Source organism: Haemaphysalis longicornis, unplaced genomic scaffold, assembly GCF_048455015.1.
Source record: "Haemaphysalis longicornis isolate Haplotype H1 unplaced genomic scaffold, Haemaphysalis longicornis Haplotype H1 scaffold_2, whole genome shotgun sequence".
Classification (NCBI taxonomy): domain Eukaryota; kingdom Metazoa; phylum Arthropoda; class Arachnida; order Ixodida; family Ixodidae; genus Haemaphysalis; species Haemaphysalis longicornis.
This window is the reverse complement of record NW_027526295.1, coordinates 270,796,212-270,811,889: the sequence shown is the minus strand read 5'-3', so window position 1 is coordinate 270,811,889 and position 15,678 is coordinate 270,796,212. Positions and strand designations below refer to the sequence as shown.

Here is a 15,678-nt window from a genome sequence, read left to right as displayed (position 1 = left end):
GTGGGCCATTTAGTGCTTATTTAAGAACTTAGCAGGGTTCACTAAGGTATAGGTATGATGTAAACATTTCCCAACTGTCCAGAGTCTTGATGGCAATGGCAGCACCGCTATGATGATAATATGATAATAACTTACCAAAGCAGCCGCTCACTCAGTGTATGCCTACACTGACAATTTTCACTAGGCGATTGTAAACGCGTGTATGCCACGCGCCTTTTATAACAGCTCCCCGTTGGCTGGGTTAGTCATCTCTCAATGCCGCGTGCCTTAGCACCTCATTCTGTGCCGGCTGGAAGGAGCGAGTGCTTTTTAAGAGGGCGGGTCATGTGAACTGTACTCTCCGAACCACTCTCCTGCGTGCCCTCCATGGGCGCTTTAAAGGAGCCATGAAGAGAAAACACAAGTTTGGTTCATTCGAAAGATTGCCTCGTTAGAACCATAACGACACCACTTATAACGCAAACTTCGCCCAAATAAGCTACATAATTAGGAAGAAAGGAAATGACCATGCGACCCACCAGCTCATTTTCCGCAACAGAACCTGTGATGTCACTTGGGAATGCTCTGCGATTGGCGGAGGCCGGCAAAAGCAAACGCATGTTAGGCAGGGCTTACAGTTTGCATAGCGAGCTAAATGCCCGTGAAACATACTGCACATTCTTTTTATGAAAAAGAACGGTGGAGTAAACGGTTGAAGGTCCGAAGGAACACGCAAGCGTGTGCGCCAATGCGTACGAAACTAGCGCCGGCCGAGCTCGACATCTCGCCGTCGCGCAGACGAATTTTCGGGTTCGAGGCTCTTCGGGGCCAACGAACCGTTCCAGCACGCACAGGCGCGACCTTGCTTCGTATCGTAATCCCTTCACAGGAGGTTGGCCGTCATATCGCCAACCAGCAAAGGTAAAAATAGAAACGAGGGGAGTAAGGAACAGCAAGAAGCGACGAGATAGTGCCAGTCGTCGCGTAAGTTTCGAATGGTGTTGGCTTGCTGCTGTCGTTACGAGCTCGTTTCCAGTTTACAACCACTGAAAACTTCAGTTTGTTCGAGTACTTTACAATGAAATTTCGTTGCTGCATTTTGAAATGCCCATGTAGTACCGGCAAATCGTCGAGGGAGTGCGACATCCCCACCGGTGAGGAGATCTCCTTTCATGTGCTGCCCAACGACGAACCTAGGCGAAGCAAGTGGCTACGTTTTGTGAACTTTGCAAACGGAGGAGAAAGAGAGCTAAAGGAAGTACGAGTGTGCTCGCTTCATTTCCGAGGAAGTGATTACGGCAGGGACCCTTACGTTAGCTCACTCCTGGGACATGCTGGCGCTCGTCGCCGACTTCGTCAAATCGCTCTGACCTTGGGGAAAAAAATGCCGTAAACACCGCGCATTGACGCTCGTATCTTTCTGGTCGAAGCAGAGAGCTCGCGCGAACGGCTTTCCATACACGACACCGGCCAACTGGCATAAGCGATACTGCTACTAAAACCGTAATCAAAATACGCCACATACGTACCAGTCTGTATTCATTCGTCGCGTCGGGGCTGACGAGGCAGCGGTGCCGACGGCTGGGCGTTCGTCTGTTGTGGCTATCGCGGAATGGTCGCTTTCCCGTCCACCGCGTATCCCACAACTCTTGCCGCTCGTGCACTTAGATGCATTGAGCGTTTTAGTGGTGTGAGGTTGTTAAATGCAAGCCCGAGCTCCTCAACGAGAGTTTTGTTCTCCGGATCAGGCGATTCCATGACTAGGGCTGCGGGTGCACTAGGTTTTACTAGTATTTTTAAAATGGCCGCCGTCTCGATCGACTCCCGCGTGTGGGTGCTATATGGAGTCGACATACTAAGTATCTGTTTCATGGACCGGCTCTATGACGCCATTGTACACGTCACGGAATGTTCAATTTTAGCGGGAGATTTAAAATTTTGGCTTAAATTGCCTTATTTCTCAGTGAATAAAGCATCATTTGCTTCCGGGAAAGCGCTTGGGGTACTATGAAACACCTAATCTTTCGAATAAAACAAACTTTTGTTTTCTCTTCATGGCTCCTTTAACAAGTGCAAGCAGGAGGCGAGGACTACCACTCCTTCTGCCTTTGCTATGAAATTGTGCTTGCCGAAACCCATTTCCCCGTAAAAATAAATACTCGAGACTAACCACCTCATGACATCGCAGCTCCTAGAGCACTGCGAAACGCTATCCCACTATCGTCCCCGATGGTATACCAGTGGAACACGAAAGCCTCTAGCAACGAATTCCATTCACGACCATACGGAAACAGCTTTAAGCAAAGCTTATATTGCCAGGATTCCACGTATTTTAAATGTCCGAGAACACAAACTCCCGGAGCTCCAATGTCTTTGAAGCGCGACGCATTTTTTAAGCGCGAGGAGTTGGAAAAGGAACGTCCCGAGGATGGTGCTGTTAGCCCGCGTTGACCACCAAAGTCGCATCCTGGTCAAAGCATGATTTGGACCGCAAGCTTATGCGTCTTATCACGTGGATATGCGTTTTGAGTAGGTTAGTTATAAATAGGCATCAATTTTAAGGTCAGCAGAGTCAGATTAAAAGCGTCTGCGTCTATGTCTGTCTTCCTTAGGGGTGACCGGTGTCGACGCTCGAGAGAAATTGAATTTTCTCATACCTTTAACCTAAATTCTGTTCCATCTCAATTTCCCGTGTTAAAAAAAAAAAAAACTTCGGTGGGCCTTCTGTAGTGGCGGCGTGTGCCGCCGATGAATGAACGACTAGACAACTTGAGAGCACATCGGAACAAAAGCCCCTTTATTCCAACTTGCACATGCTTATATACCTAAACAACACTGGTGCCACCTGCGGCAGTGATCGGGGAACCGAAACCAAATAGACAAATATACAACACCTTCGCCTTCACAAAGTGGAATGGTTCATGAGTGCTTATCTGTCGCTTTCCTGTGGGCGCCCTTATGTAGTCCCTCGGCAACGTTCGTGGTCATCCACTGGTTCGCAAATCGCCCGTTGCTATTTACAGCTTTTCCGTGGGTAGCCCTTCCATGCTCTAATCTATGCGAGCGCATCTCAAATCCTGCGAACTAGACTTGTTTCCCACAATTCGAACTAAGATGTGTAATACATTTAATCTCATTGAGCAATTGCCGATATTAAACAACGGCGACGGCGCCCACGTTCTAAAGCCCCAGTGAAAATAGCGGGACCACAGCTTCGAGTTTTGGTTAATCCGTATGCGCTCTCCCACAAAAGGTTTAACGCCCGTTTCACCCCCCCCCCTTCCACCCCCCATCGCCGTTTCAACACACCGGAATGGCACAGCTACCCAAGTGTTCTCTTAAACATCTTTGGGAGACTTGATCGCAGCCTTGTTGTTCCGGATACACTTTTATCAGGTTTGAAAAAAAAAGTATAGCACGATTTGTAGTATAGGGGAGGGGGCACCATTTATTACATGGTGAAACGCAGATAGGTTTGATGAGAATTTACTCGGTGGGGAAGGCAGAGGGAAAAAATACAGTCCATCTGGCAACAAGATATCTGCAGAAAAAGGGAGAAGAAAAATCGAACTACTTTTTAATTGAAGTTCTGGTTCAGGTCACTGAGTAAAAAGTAAACCACCCGCGCTAAGAAGCTGTCTACAATGCCGTAGCAATGTCGGTGCCCCCAACGTAGTCAAATAGTGCGGCTAGGCCTTTGAGTTGAGGGTATTCAGGGAACCATGGTCTAAGTATCAGGCATAGTGTTCCAGACCCAGGGGGACAGATTCAATTTTCCACTGAAATAAAAAAAAACGTTTCAGGGTACCTTTAAATGCCATAGCATGTACGGTTGGCACGGTACACACCCCCTCGTACCTACCCTTTTATTTAGCATCATCTCCTACGAGCTTCTATTACACTCCGTCCTGGAACTTAGCCCCAGGTCGGAGCAAATACTCATACTGTTCCATATATCCCTCCTTATGGTTTCGAGGAAAACGTTCGATTGCTTGATGGCAGTTTGAGGTGACGAACGCTTTCAGTTCAAAAATTGGCCGCGTATCTGCTCGTTTCGTTGCAATGTAGTCAAAAGACGATGATAGTCTTTGTAGACATTTGCCAAGGCAATGGCCCCGTTTGCTTTTTCGCTCACCTCTCATGCTGTTTCTGTTCCGTCGCGCTCATTCCAAGGTAAACACACGAAAGGTTTGCTCAAGGCGATTTGAATTTACCGTGTTCCACTGCTACAGGCGGGGTTACTCGATGCCAGCGCTGCAGTACGGCGGAGACGCGCGTGAATCGAGGCGGCCGACTTCAAGGTTTATGCAACCGCGTTGGCGTGCTCCACGTGCGTTCCAAGCAGAACGTGAAACCTAGAGTGGAACCTTTCTTTGCTGTTGCCGCGTGATTTCTCATATAGCGCCAGGAGGCGGCGGTTTTCTGCAGTAGATGCACAATGTCATTTGCTATCGAAAAACCAAGCATCCAGGAATTTTTTAATAATGGAACACTGTAAATATCCCTTGAGTACCAATTTCCTGTCTTATATTTGTATTATGTGTGATGCTTGTTCAACAAAGTTGACAAGATGAACATATTAACCGGGCTTAGACGTTTAAATTTGGCTGTGAGTATATAAGACTATTGCGCAGTAAGCATTTTACTCCGGCCGGGGGGCTGAATCGAGTTACAGACAGACAGGCGGACAGACAGACGGACAGACAGACAGACAGGCAGACCAAAATTTCTGGGTTTAAGTAGCGCAAGAAAGACTATCGTCTTTAAAAGAACATTTCATTGACTACGCTCTCCTCACTATACGCGCCAATGTCACCTCTCGCCGCTGCTACGCGAAGGGCCCATGAACGGCTGACCTGCGCACAGCGCCGCCGGCCGACAACGCACGCGGTCTGTCGCGGCCACGGCGCCGAGCGGACCAACCGCGTGAACTCCAGTGCCGGGACGCGAGCCGGCGCGCAGGCCGCTGCTCCGTCTCCCCCAGCAGCGCAGGCTCTGCCTCCGCGCAGGTTCAGGTTGAGGAGCGCGCGCCTCCCTCGCGCTCCCGAGAGCGCACCGCGCGCACAGTCCCCGCCCTTCGCAGCGACCGCGCGCGCGTCCTCGCAGCGGCTGACTCCGCGCTCGACCGCGTCTGGAAGCACGGGCGCGTTCCGGCGCTCCTTGCGACCGAAGAAGTTTGCCGCTCTCTACCGTGACACCGCGTCACAGCGCGGCCGCGACGGATCTGCGACGAGCAGCGAATCCCGAGTTCGGTGGCGGGTTACGATTGTGCGGCCCTCTCCGTCGTGGCAGCGCGCACACTGCGTTGGACAGTTGTGACAGCTTCGACTGCACTTGGACGAGCGCTGATTTTTATCATCTTGCATCGTTACCACTTCAATCTGTTGCACCTCTCCTGGATTGTTCCCGTTGATGTGGTTGCCAGTGAGAACAGAACTGACTGACACCTTTCTCGATTTTGGGATCGTTCTTTGTTTCAACGATTAGATGAACCGTGGAATTTGTTATACAAGAAGTTCATGTAATTATCTTTAATCGGTACATGATCACTGGTGAAGCAATTGAAGCAGTTAATGGCAATTTCCAAACAGCATTAACCATCACCCTTGCCCTTATTGAGTGCATCGAGGAACGTGATGCCTTCAAGTCGTTCGCTTCATTGTTGCCGGCACTCTCACCTTCAATGTGTGCATATTGGATGTTGCTCGAAACTTTACGTTGTCGCAGCAAAAGGAAACGTACTTCCCTGAGTTCCTTTTCCACGGAGTAATGCTTATCCATTGCGATGTCAAGGAAAGAAACATCGGCATGACGGCAGTATGATAAACAATGAGCATTAGTCAAGTGCAATTTCTGCAAGCGCAAGCGACAAGGGACATTACTGCGTTGAATAAAGCTTGCTTCGTGGCTTTGACGTGAATGAACACCACAGAACACAGTGCTGCCGAGCGCACGATCCGTGTCCAAGCCGCAACGACTACGTGGCCCAGTGTTGGCAACACTTGAAGACTTGGGAAAGTGAGCGACTCGAACTGACGTGCTCGTGTTCAGTCCTGCGCATACGGGTGGCTGGTTGTTTGCGAATATTACCGAAAAAACCCGTACGGCAATAGAACTTTGTCGTTAATTCAAGTGTTTTCTGATGTAATATACGGACGCTGTGTTCCTTCCAGCTGTATTGTAACTGCAAGAGCGCCTCTGGTAAATTTTCGTTAAATTCCAGCCGTCTTCTCTTCGAACTTGAAAACACACACCAAGAGATGAACCTTTTGCGCACCATGCTGTACGTCAACCGAACCTACGAGACTTTCTGTGGCAGCGATAGACTCAACATTTGTTTGGGCCGAGCTCCTTCGTGTACTTGAACTTCTTGGAGCGGCCAGACGGCGGTTTGCTCTACTGTACTGCTATCTCCGCCCTTCGAGCTGTCCTTCGGCCGAATTACCTAAGTAACAGGTGAGCAGACTCTTTTGGATGATAACGCGCGGTATTGTCGAAGCGTGGCGTTGTCACCACAACACTTCCTAATTTCTCGGGCGTGTACCTCTACAGGATTATCTGAATTGATCCGGACATTGCATTCACGACTCCTTGCTGCAGAAACCGCGGGATGCATTTGCTGATGCGTTACCACGGCCTGCAATCTGTCGGTCAAAAGATGATCAAGCCAACGCATGTTACTAATCCTTACGGTCATTAATAAAACTGTCGAAACAGTCATCAAAAGCTCGAACAAAATGTCGCCCCGTTGGTTGCATCCTGAGAGCATACGCGTTTAGATATCGATGTCAAAGCGTTGCTCCGTCAGCTTAGCATTTGGGAATGAATTCACAAATTGAAGGTTAGTGGGGCAAAGTTATCATTTACTCATCAGCCGGGCCGTAGGGTGATGGAAGAATAATACACGTCATCTGGAGCACCTCTACGTGGGCGTAAATGGCACGGCCGCACAAGTGTCGTCACCTTACGAAAGTTTTGGAAATCTGCCGCGTCGCTTGTTGGCACGAGCAATTTTGTGCACAACATTTTACACCGATTAGAAACACAACGTACTTTACAGAAGAGCAACCTGCATACAGCTGGTTTATAGATGACTGCTAGAAGCCTTAACTCAATCAAAATAAATAGCAAAACCTAGGCCCGTCCGCATGTAATTATAATGCTATTATGCAATTCGGAATCTCAAAAAGGTATGCCAAAACGGAGGCGCTTCTAAGACGGAAAGCTTCTCCGAAGAGATCTGACTGCGTCCAGTATTTTCACGCCCCGCATTTAACCTTCAACAAGATTTGTTTAACCGCGTTGAACACTGAACGTCTTCTTGTCTTTATTGGCTTCTGCTAACTTATTCTCCCTCATGAACTCCTCAGTTGATAATCGGGACAAATATTGGGGGGCTTGAACGTCAGGGTCAAATGGCCCCCTGCACATCTGCTTCGTGTTCGGATCACATGACCGAAGCAAAGTTCAGCGAGCAGACGTGTCATGGCTTAAAATAAGCTCGTATTTAACGGTAAAGCATATCCTTCAAATCGCAGAGCCACATCACGAGGGGCAGGCGAAAAGAACACGCAAGTTCGCTCTTTGTTCGCACTGAAGGCCAGTGGACGGCGTTTACCCGTTTGACGTGTAGGAGAAGCCTCGATATTTTCTCGTCTTCTGCCCCGTGGCTAACGACGGTGTAATTCTTGCATTAGGCAGCTAGGAACAACAGTGTTGCTCTCACCCGCAGCAAAAAACGTAATGCCTCTAAGTTAAAAAGCTAATGCTACGTTCCGACTACCGACGCAAAAGCCGTATCGTGATCTATGGACGTAAAATAAACGGCATGTCACGCAGTTCCGTTGGCTGAGACGTTAAATGATGTCATTCTTTGAAGTTATTACGGCAGTTGCGGTAACAGTCTGAACCCGGCTTAAGACATGAATAGTGACAGAATGTGCACCTTGAAAAGTGAGACTCGACAACAGATGAAGCGTAGGAAAAATCATTTCGTGATTCCGGCACACCAGAGTGCTTGGGACTGGCTCTAAAGAAGCAGCGCACGTATCTCACGCCAAACGTTGGCGCACACACAAAATTGCGATGTTGTCATTTTGTTTTATTTTGCAGATTTGGAATTCGTGTGTCTGTGACTAAATGTTACAAACCGCGTCATGGAATAAAGTGTTTTGCACTGAGTCACTAACGGAAGCAAGGCTGAAACTATGTTTATTTGGTAGGCATTAATGCCAATAGGACAAGTTCTTCAGGGTGTAACTTTTTGCCGAAGAAAGTAATTCACTCGCACTGGAAAATAGTCTCGCCCCCAGTGAACGCGGTGCTTGGAAAGTAATTCTCCACATCATGTTAGTGTTCGGGCCACGGTGCGGGGGCTTCCTGGCCTTGACTGCACTCTGTAGGCATGGTGCGGCCGTGTTTTTCCATACTCCATGCATTATCTGAATGGAAACGCGTGTATCTTCCCCTTTCGAGAACAAAAGCGTCTTGGCAATTTTGTTCAGCTGAGCCCTCCCTGCACAATTGTTTTATAGTAGCAGCATACCACGTATTCATTAATGCGGGCAAGGTTAATGGGTTCTGTGCCGGGACTGGAAATGGTCCTTTAGTACCAGGCAAATACGAGGGAAAGAAATAAAAATTTCATCTACCTGACCCCTGGCGAAAAGCCATCGGTGTCGTGAGTACTGAGTGGGTGTTCGCTGTTACGTCCCAGATTTCGTTATTACGCTCCTTGCAGCAACGAGTTCCCCTCTCCTTGATCGGACGCCTTTACTTGAAAGAGCAATAACCAACGCGAGAACGGCTAGACTTCTTACCGCGAAGCAAAATATGTCTACCCCACCCCTGTTTTCATCCGGTGAAGCCCCTTTACTCGTCGCCACAACAACGCCTATATCACAACTGTTATTCTCCTTGCCCCTATGGTGCCTGTTTCACAAGCTGAGCAATTGGCTGACAACGGTGGTAGCGCCTTTATCAGATGATTGAGGAGGATCTACAGAGGCGAGGATGGGAGTAAAAACGACCAAAAGCGGCGTCGCGGAGAATGCAACCGCCGCTGTTGCCGCCTCAAATTCCACCTAGCCAAATAGCTGCGAATTACTGCGGGTCGAAGATCAACGTGCGCAGTTGGAATGTCGGCTTAGTCCATAGTTCTTCTTCAGCTTGAAAGGCTGTCGGAGCGACACTTTCCCCGGTGTCTTTCACGCCTGGCTGTGTGCATATGTCACCGGTTCCCGGTTTATGCGGGGGAGGAAGGAGGGTGGCGTGCACGCACAGCTAGGCATAATGCGGGTACCTATGACATGCCCGTTGTACTAGTAGGAAATTTAAACGTCGAAGTCTCACGGGTCAATGCAACCTGTCAGCTGCCTTCCGCAATCGAGCGGTTTGGGTCTGCGTTGGTGCGTTACACAGACAGTAATGTGCCCCCGACGGGAAAGGGAAACGGACACTCAAATGTTTGTCCGCTAGAATAAAGCTCGAGGCCTTCCAGGTTTGAACTTGCTATGGGACGTACGCATATTTCGTTCGCTTGGAGGAAGAAGAGCGGGAATCGGAATAACGTCAGCCCGAACAGAAGCGTGAATGGTCGTGAAAACAACGGAAAGCCGCTGCCGCCGCCGTTTCCGCCGCACGTTTCAGCTCGTCGACTAGCTGCGAATCCTTCCCGAATGAACAGCAACTTGACCGTTTAAAATGCCGACGTGAGCCTATGTGAATTCTACAGCTTAAGGGTTTTCGGGTGTCTTTCACTTCTAAGCACGTGCACATATTACCGGTCGCCAATTTAAGTATGCACGGGCTGGGAGTGGAGGTAGCGTGGGGTGGGATGGCGTGTGCGCGCCGCAATAGGTTTCATGCTCTTACTGACCACGTGTCCGTTGTGCTGGCGGGAGGTATAAACGTGTACGTCAAACGGCTCAATACGACCTGTCGGTGGTCGAGCGGATTGGGTTGTGCGTTACACACATAGTAACACGAATACGACGCGGGAGCGAAACCTTCAGCTCCACGCCTGTCTGCTAGGATAAAGCTCGGGTCCTCTCAAGTTTCATTCAGCTGTTTGGCTAGGAAGTATGTTCAATCGCAAAGTCCAAACAAACGTATTTTGTTTTGTGCACTCCGTGGACTGCGTCCAACTTCGCGGGTCATTGTTCTTCACAGAGTGGAAGGGCACTGCTTTTTTTGAATATCTCTTCAGATCATAGGCACTACTTAGTGGTCCTCCTCGGGAGCCTGTGGCAGCCGGTATTTGCCGAAAAGTGAAGAGAAACTGAGGGCAGTTTCTCTGCCCCTAAATGTACACATTAGAAACCGAAATGGGGCACTCTGCTTGTGCCACGGGGGGTATTATTCCCCCCGAACTATTGTAGCTGTCCCATTGCGGCACCCACAGCTCCAAGCAGTACGTGGGTGGACTGACCCCAGCGATTTTGGGAGGGACTGCGCCCTCACTGGGTTGTCATTTCCTCCAGCTGAAAGTTGGGCCTATCACCAAAGCATATCTGTATATAACCGGTAAATATCAAATTAAAAGCGACATAACGGTGAAAGATTTTTTGCTGCCAAATGCCCGCGTATTTTGCCCTAATGAACAAGGAGAGAGGAGGGAAACAGCTTTTATTTGAGCAAAAGGACTCTAATTCAAGGGGGAAGGGGTGAATGGACGCCGCCTTGGACCTCTTTTAGCGCCCGTTTGTATTTTCCAAGCGCTCCTGAAAAAGTACTCCATGACGCGGTTTGTATCGTTTAGTTATTTTAAATAGCTGCACGGCCGACTTATCGCGTGCAATGCAGCTTTGCAGTTAGGGAGCGGAAGTCTTGTTTATACATTGTTGTTGGCGGTGGTGGCTGTAGAAGGGGAGAGGGGGGGGGGTGGCGTACTTACGAAGTTCACAATAAACAATACTTAAGAACACAATACGTACGTACACAATACTTACTAAGTGCACTGAAAACCGCGCATGTTACACCATGCAGTGTTTGACCGTCCGAAGGCGGTTGCACTGACGCGCTATTCTTGTTGCCGCAGACACTGCGGCTCTCACAGTTGTGGGACTGTTTCGACAAAGATATTTTTTCAGTAAACATTCACAGTAGCTGTTACGCATGTATCAGATGCAAAAAAAAAAAAACATTGTGAGAGGGTATTTCCAGATATGTACTATTCCCAACCTTCAAACCACAGTAAATCACGCTACCAGAAGACGAGTTTTGACTTTACTGCGGCCGTAAATGCGGTTATTTTGCCTTAATTTCGATGCAAGAAGCCGCTTTCTCACTTAAAGTGCATCGAGGAGAGGGTGTAATAAGCGCCAGCCCGAATGGTTCATCCAGTAGCGGCTTGCGTGCATAAACCGCAAAGCTAGGAAACGGCCAAGCCATCAAATCGGGTATCTACTACGATGCGCAAGATGGCAGAGCTTTGTATGGGATGGTGTGTAGGCATCACATGCCCAATCAGGCGGATTGGCCTGTGATGATCACAGCCGGGATCAAAGGCTCATCGACGCCAACATAGCCAACTGAAGGAGCACACTATGGCGTTCGATTGAACAATAATACTTTCGCATTCACAATTAAAACGAATTGCCTGGGTGCCCCCGAAGTTTTTTCGGGTCCGAGTAGCAAGACGCCTCCTTAGCAGAGCTAGCCTACTCACGTTTTATGGTAGGCTTATCTCTCACACCTTCGTCTTCTTCCTTCCCTCCCCTTCGCCAATTCTCGCTTATTTTTCGCGTCAAGTATTATCCTGAGACTTTTCATTTGGCTACTTACTCATTCCTTATCTTTAATGGCAATGCTCGAGCATTTGGGTATGCTGCGTAAAAGCAGACTCTCTCACGTTTTGAAGACTGTACGGTTGTAACTTACGAGTTGGAAGCATACGCGTTTCATTTCGCAGTTCAAAACCGAGTTCAAATACTATAATACCAAAACCTGTTAATGCAGCTGAAAGCCGGAAAACACATGAACGAGAAACGCGCGAATAACAAGCCTACTAGCAAAAGAAAACAGGAAATGAACTTCTGGTGACCACAACAAGCGCTAGAAGAAGACAAAAACGCGGTGGTAAAAGTTCTAGACCTGTAAATGTGTTCCTGAATTATACGTGCGATTACAGCGCTTCTTTTAGAGATAAACCTCCGTTGTACCTTCATTGTTTTGTACTCACCAACTTTTCCACGCGCATAAAAAGCACCGGCCACCTGCAAGCGCTTCTCGAACGCGCAGCCGCGGAGTCCGACCTTCGCTTTGCAAAATGTCACCGCGCCTTCACCCAACTGCGCACGCGCTGCATATCGGGTGCTCATTAACAGCAAAGTGTCGCCGGGCGCTCGCAAGCAAGGCGTGGACGACGTCGTAAACTTTTCCCGCCAGGAGCTGCGAAGAAGACGATACGTGACGGCGACTCTCATTTGCAAGTGGCGCAGACGCAGGGGCGCCTGCTTCTCATGCGGGCTTGGCCCTCTGGGAAGAAAATGTCGCCCAGGAAGCGCGCTTATTTTCTTTTAAAATGGGCGTTGACCTCGGCACGCGCCCGCTACCGCGACCCGGCGTATAAAATGGCTTCGCGAGGAGAGCTGAGCGCAGCGAACGTGGCCACATGATATGCAGAGAGCTTAATTGCGCGGAGTGAAAACGCGCCGCATGCACGGGCGGGTGCGACCGTGTAGTAAGTAGTATGGGATTGCAGGCATAAGCAGGCAAAATATTCCAGTGGGGAATAAGAAAATTCTTGGCCATTAGAGGCATTATCATGACAGTGGCCGTAGCTGTAAAACATTACGCATTATGCATTGTTGTGCTAAGAGGTTGTAAACTGAAATAGATGCTGCGGGGAGTGAACACAAGTCGATGTAGCTTTAACGTATAGGAAACTCTCTTTTGTTACCGCGTGTGTAGGAACCTGGTCCTGGGGTGCCAATGCAACTAGCTATCTTTTGAAAGTTTTTTTTTTATTCAACATCCTTAGACCGGGGCATCTTGCGAGAGGAACCGGACCGCACAAGCACCCTCGTGTAGCCGCTGTCCTGCACACTGTGGAGTCGGAGCCACAATGACGCTTCTGGGAGTGACCATGCGATTCCCATTCGTTAAAGCATTCCGCAACGCTTACCTTCACTTAGCCAGCTAACCAACGCATTAGGTGTTGACAACATCAAGCGGCCGCACAGCTTACCCCACACAAAAGCGCTGAAACCAAGGTGTTTTGTTGTGTTGAGTAGAGGCAAAGGGACGAAGGGAGAGCAGGAAAAAAGAAGCATAAAAGAAAAAAAGTATAAGAAGCTTGCTTCTGACCTACGCCTGTTTCTATTAGGGGGACTGCTGCCTCAAACGGTCTGAAAAAGTAGAGCTAACTTATAGGGTTAACATGACTACTAGACGGCGTACGAGGACAAGATAGAGCTCAACATTGCTTTAGCTTGGTTTGCCGTGCTGTTCTTTGTCCTGCTGCTACCAAGATGCAGTGGCGACTAAACCTGGCATTGCAGCTACACTAAGACGACTCCGCGAAACTTGTATGCGGACCATTGCACATGGGAGTTTTCTTGCAATGCAGCGTAATATTATTGCATTTGCGTTCGAACTTTCATTAAAATTAATTATTTTTAGCTCGTCGACGTGGTTTAAGGTACATAGAGATACCAAGTAGGGGCTTAAGCCAGCTTAGTGAGCGAGTACTGTGGCTAGTTGGTTCTGCATCACTGACATGCAGGCGTGCTACGCTTGGAGCAGCCGCAAGGAAACACATAGAAATAATCGCAAAGAATACAGTGTGCGAACTAGAAATCATTTATTATTTACTAAACCCCGCATTACTCTTAAATATCATTTGAAATCACCATATGAATGAACAACTATACACTATTTAAATCACGTCACATTTCAACCACGCTAACACTCTATCCTATCGGCCGCTATCGTTCTAGTACCGTCACCCCACCGTACTCTTGATGAAATCGGCTTGTGCAATTGTAATGCCAGTCGATAAATTCATGCACGCTGATCAGCCACCGACATCCTCAGGAGACACAAAACATTGTTCGTGTCTTTTTTTCGGCGTTTCAGTGCAGCTGCACCCCCAGATAGCGCGGCTTCGTGTTAGTGAATCAAGTAAGCTTATTCGGGTATAAAAATGAGCGAATAATAGCTTTCCTTATGATAATAGACACTCAAGCGTCGTCTCTTCAGCCAGGGCCGAAGCCCAGAAACAAAACGATTGTTTGTCTTACAGAGGTATTGCGCAAGAACATGGCGGCACAGTCAATGTTGTTTCTTTGCGTCTTAGCGATAATTCCGTTTTTGTTTTTGTTTTTCCTGCGCCGCGGGCTTATCGCAATAGGTGGTCACGAACCTTGGAAGCGTCTTCAGATCATCATTTTTTATGCTGGTTTAACTTTGAGTGCCAGTAACATCACATGCCTAACTGGTGCAATATTCGTTAGCACCGCTTACGTGAAAACATGTAATTCTCTTCCATTCTGGTTTGCCCGTTGGCTATTAATTAGTCTCGTTGCTCCTCAAAATACCGGAAGCTCAAAAAGTCAGCTAAACGTGGGCCTCAACCAAAAAGCTTCACCGAGTTGTACTGGCGAAAAAAGGAACAAACATTTGAGAAGGGCGCTGAGAAAATGTTACCCTCCGAGGTCACGAGGAGCTCCATTGTAGCCGGACGCCTCAACAACGTGATGAGTGATGTCTGCCACGTGACACGATATTCTCCGTCGTGATGTCCGTGACGCGCAGCTGGCCTGCGCTGGTAGCAGGGCTTTGCATTGTTCCACGCTTGCATCTTCAGACCTTACGACGGCACTTGTATACACTTAGCACTGTATTTTCCCGATGGCCCTGCCCGCTACGTTTCGGCACATGCAGCACAGAATGAAGTAGACCATTTGGCATTCAGGCATCAGCATTGCACTAGGTTCTTTGTGATTTGCAGATTCAAGAGAACACCGAGCCATAATTCAGTACTCTGGGGGTGGGCCGAATGTGACACGAACAGCCGCCAAAACTGCGGGCCTTCGTTGACCTGTTAAAAGGAACAGACCTAGTTAACAGCATGGCGCTGGTGTCGGTAGCGACAGCGATAGAAATAACAGTGCATAAGCAGTGAAAGAGCGAATGCGAAACACAAGACGGGAGTAAAACAGCTATACACGCTTACACAACAACCAAAGAGCGCTGCGTATATTGTGCGATCTGTGACTGTAAAACTACAGCCAAGCCGCTTGCGAACCGCCGCAGCTTTTATGCTAATGAGAAGCTTTCTACGCCTCCCTGATGGCGTTGTTCGTCGCGCAAAGTGCACTGCAGGAAAGCCCACCTTACACAACGGGTTTCCACAAAGGCACATTAAGCGCCTCAAAAAAAAAAAAAAAAAAAAAAAAAAAAAAACGCTTCCCGTGGTCGGAATCGAACCTGAGTCGCTCGCGTTATGAAGCCGATGTCTAAACGATTGGGCCATTCCGACACAACGGAAACAGGTTAGAGTTTGGACTTTTACTTTGACTTTGACTCAGGTTGCATGGGAGAAAGTATCGTGTTTTCACCATCTTTCTCTTAAGAAATGGGGTTTGATTTGTTTAACTAATTCCATGAAGTACGCTTAAAGACGCCCTTAGAGCCCGTTTTTATTGGTTTCGAGGAATACAAGCTTGGAGATATATTGGATAGAACCAGCGCAGC

General features: G+C 48.5%; 1 protein-coding gene across 6 annotated transcripts in view; it reads left to right on the top strand.

Moving 5' to 3' along the window:
* The window catches only part of LOC144170706 (secretin receptor-like), a 358,512-nt gene that overhangs the window by 55,669 nt on the left and 287,165 nt on the right, over positions 1-15,678 (top strand). The window contains exon 1 of one of the 6 annotated variants that reach the window (XM_077700663.1): positions 4,933-6,435. The exons of the other annotated variants lie outside the window; for them this stretch is intronic. The gene's annotated coding sequence lies outside the window, so the exon portion shown is untranslated. Of the gene's footprint in view, positions 1-4,932; positions 6,436-15,678 lie in introns of those variants that run through there. 6 annotated transcript variants of the gene reach the window in all.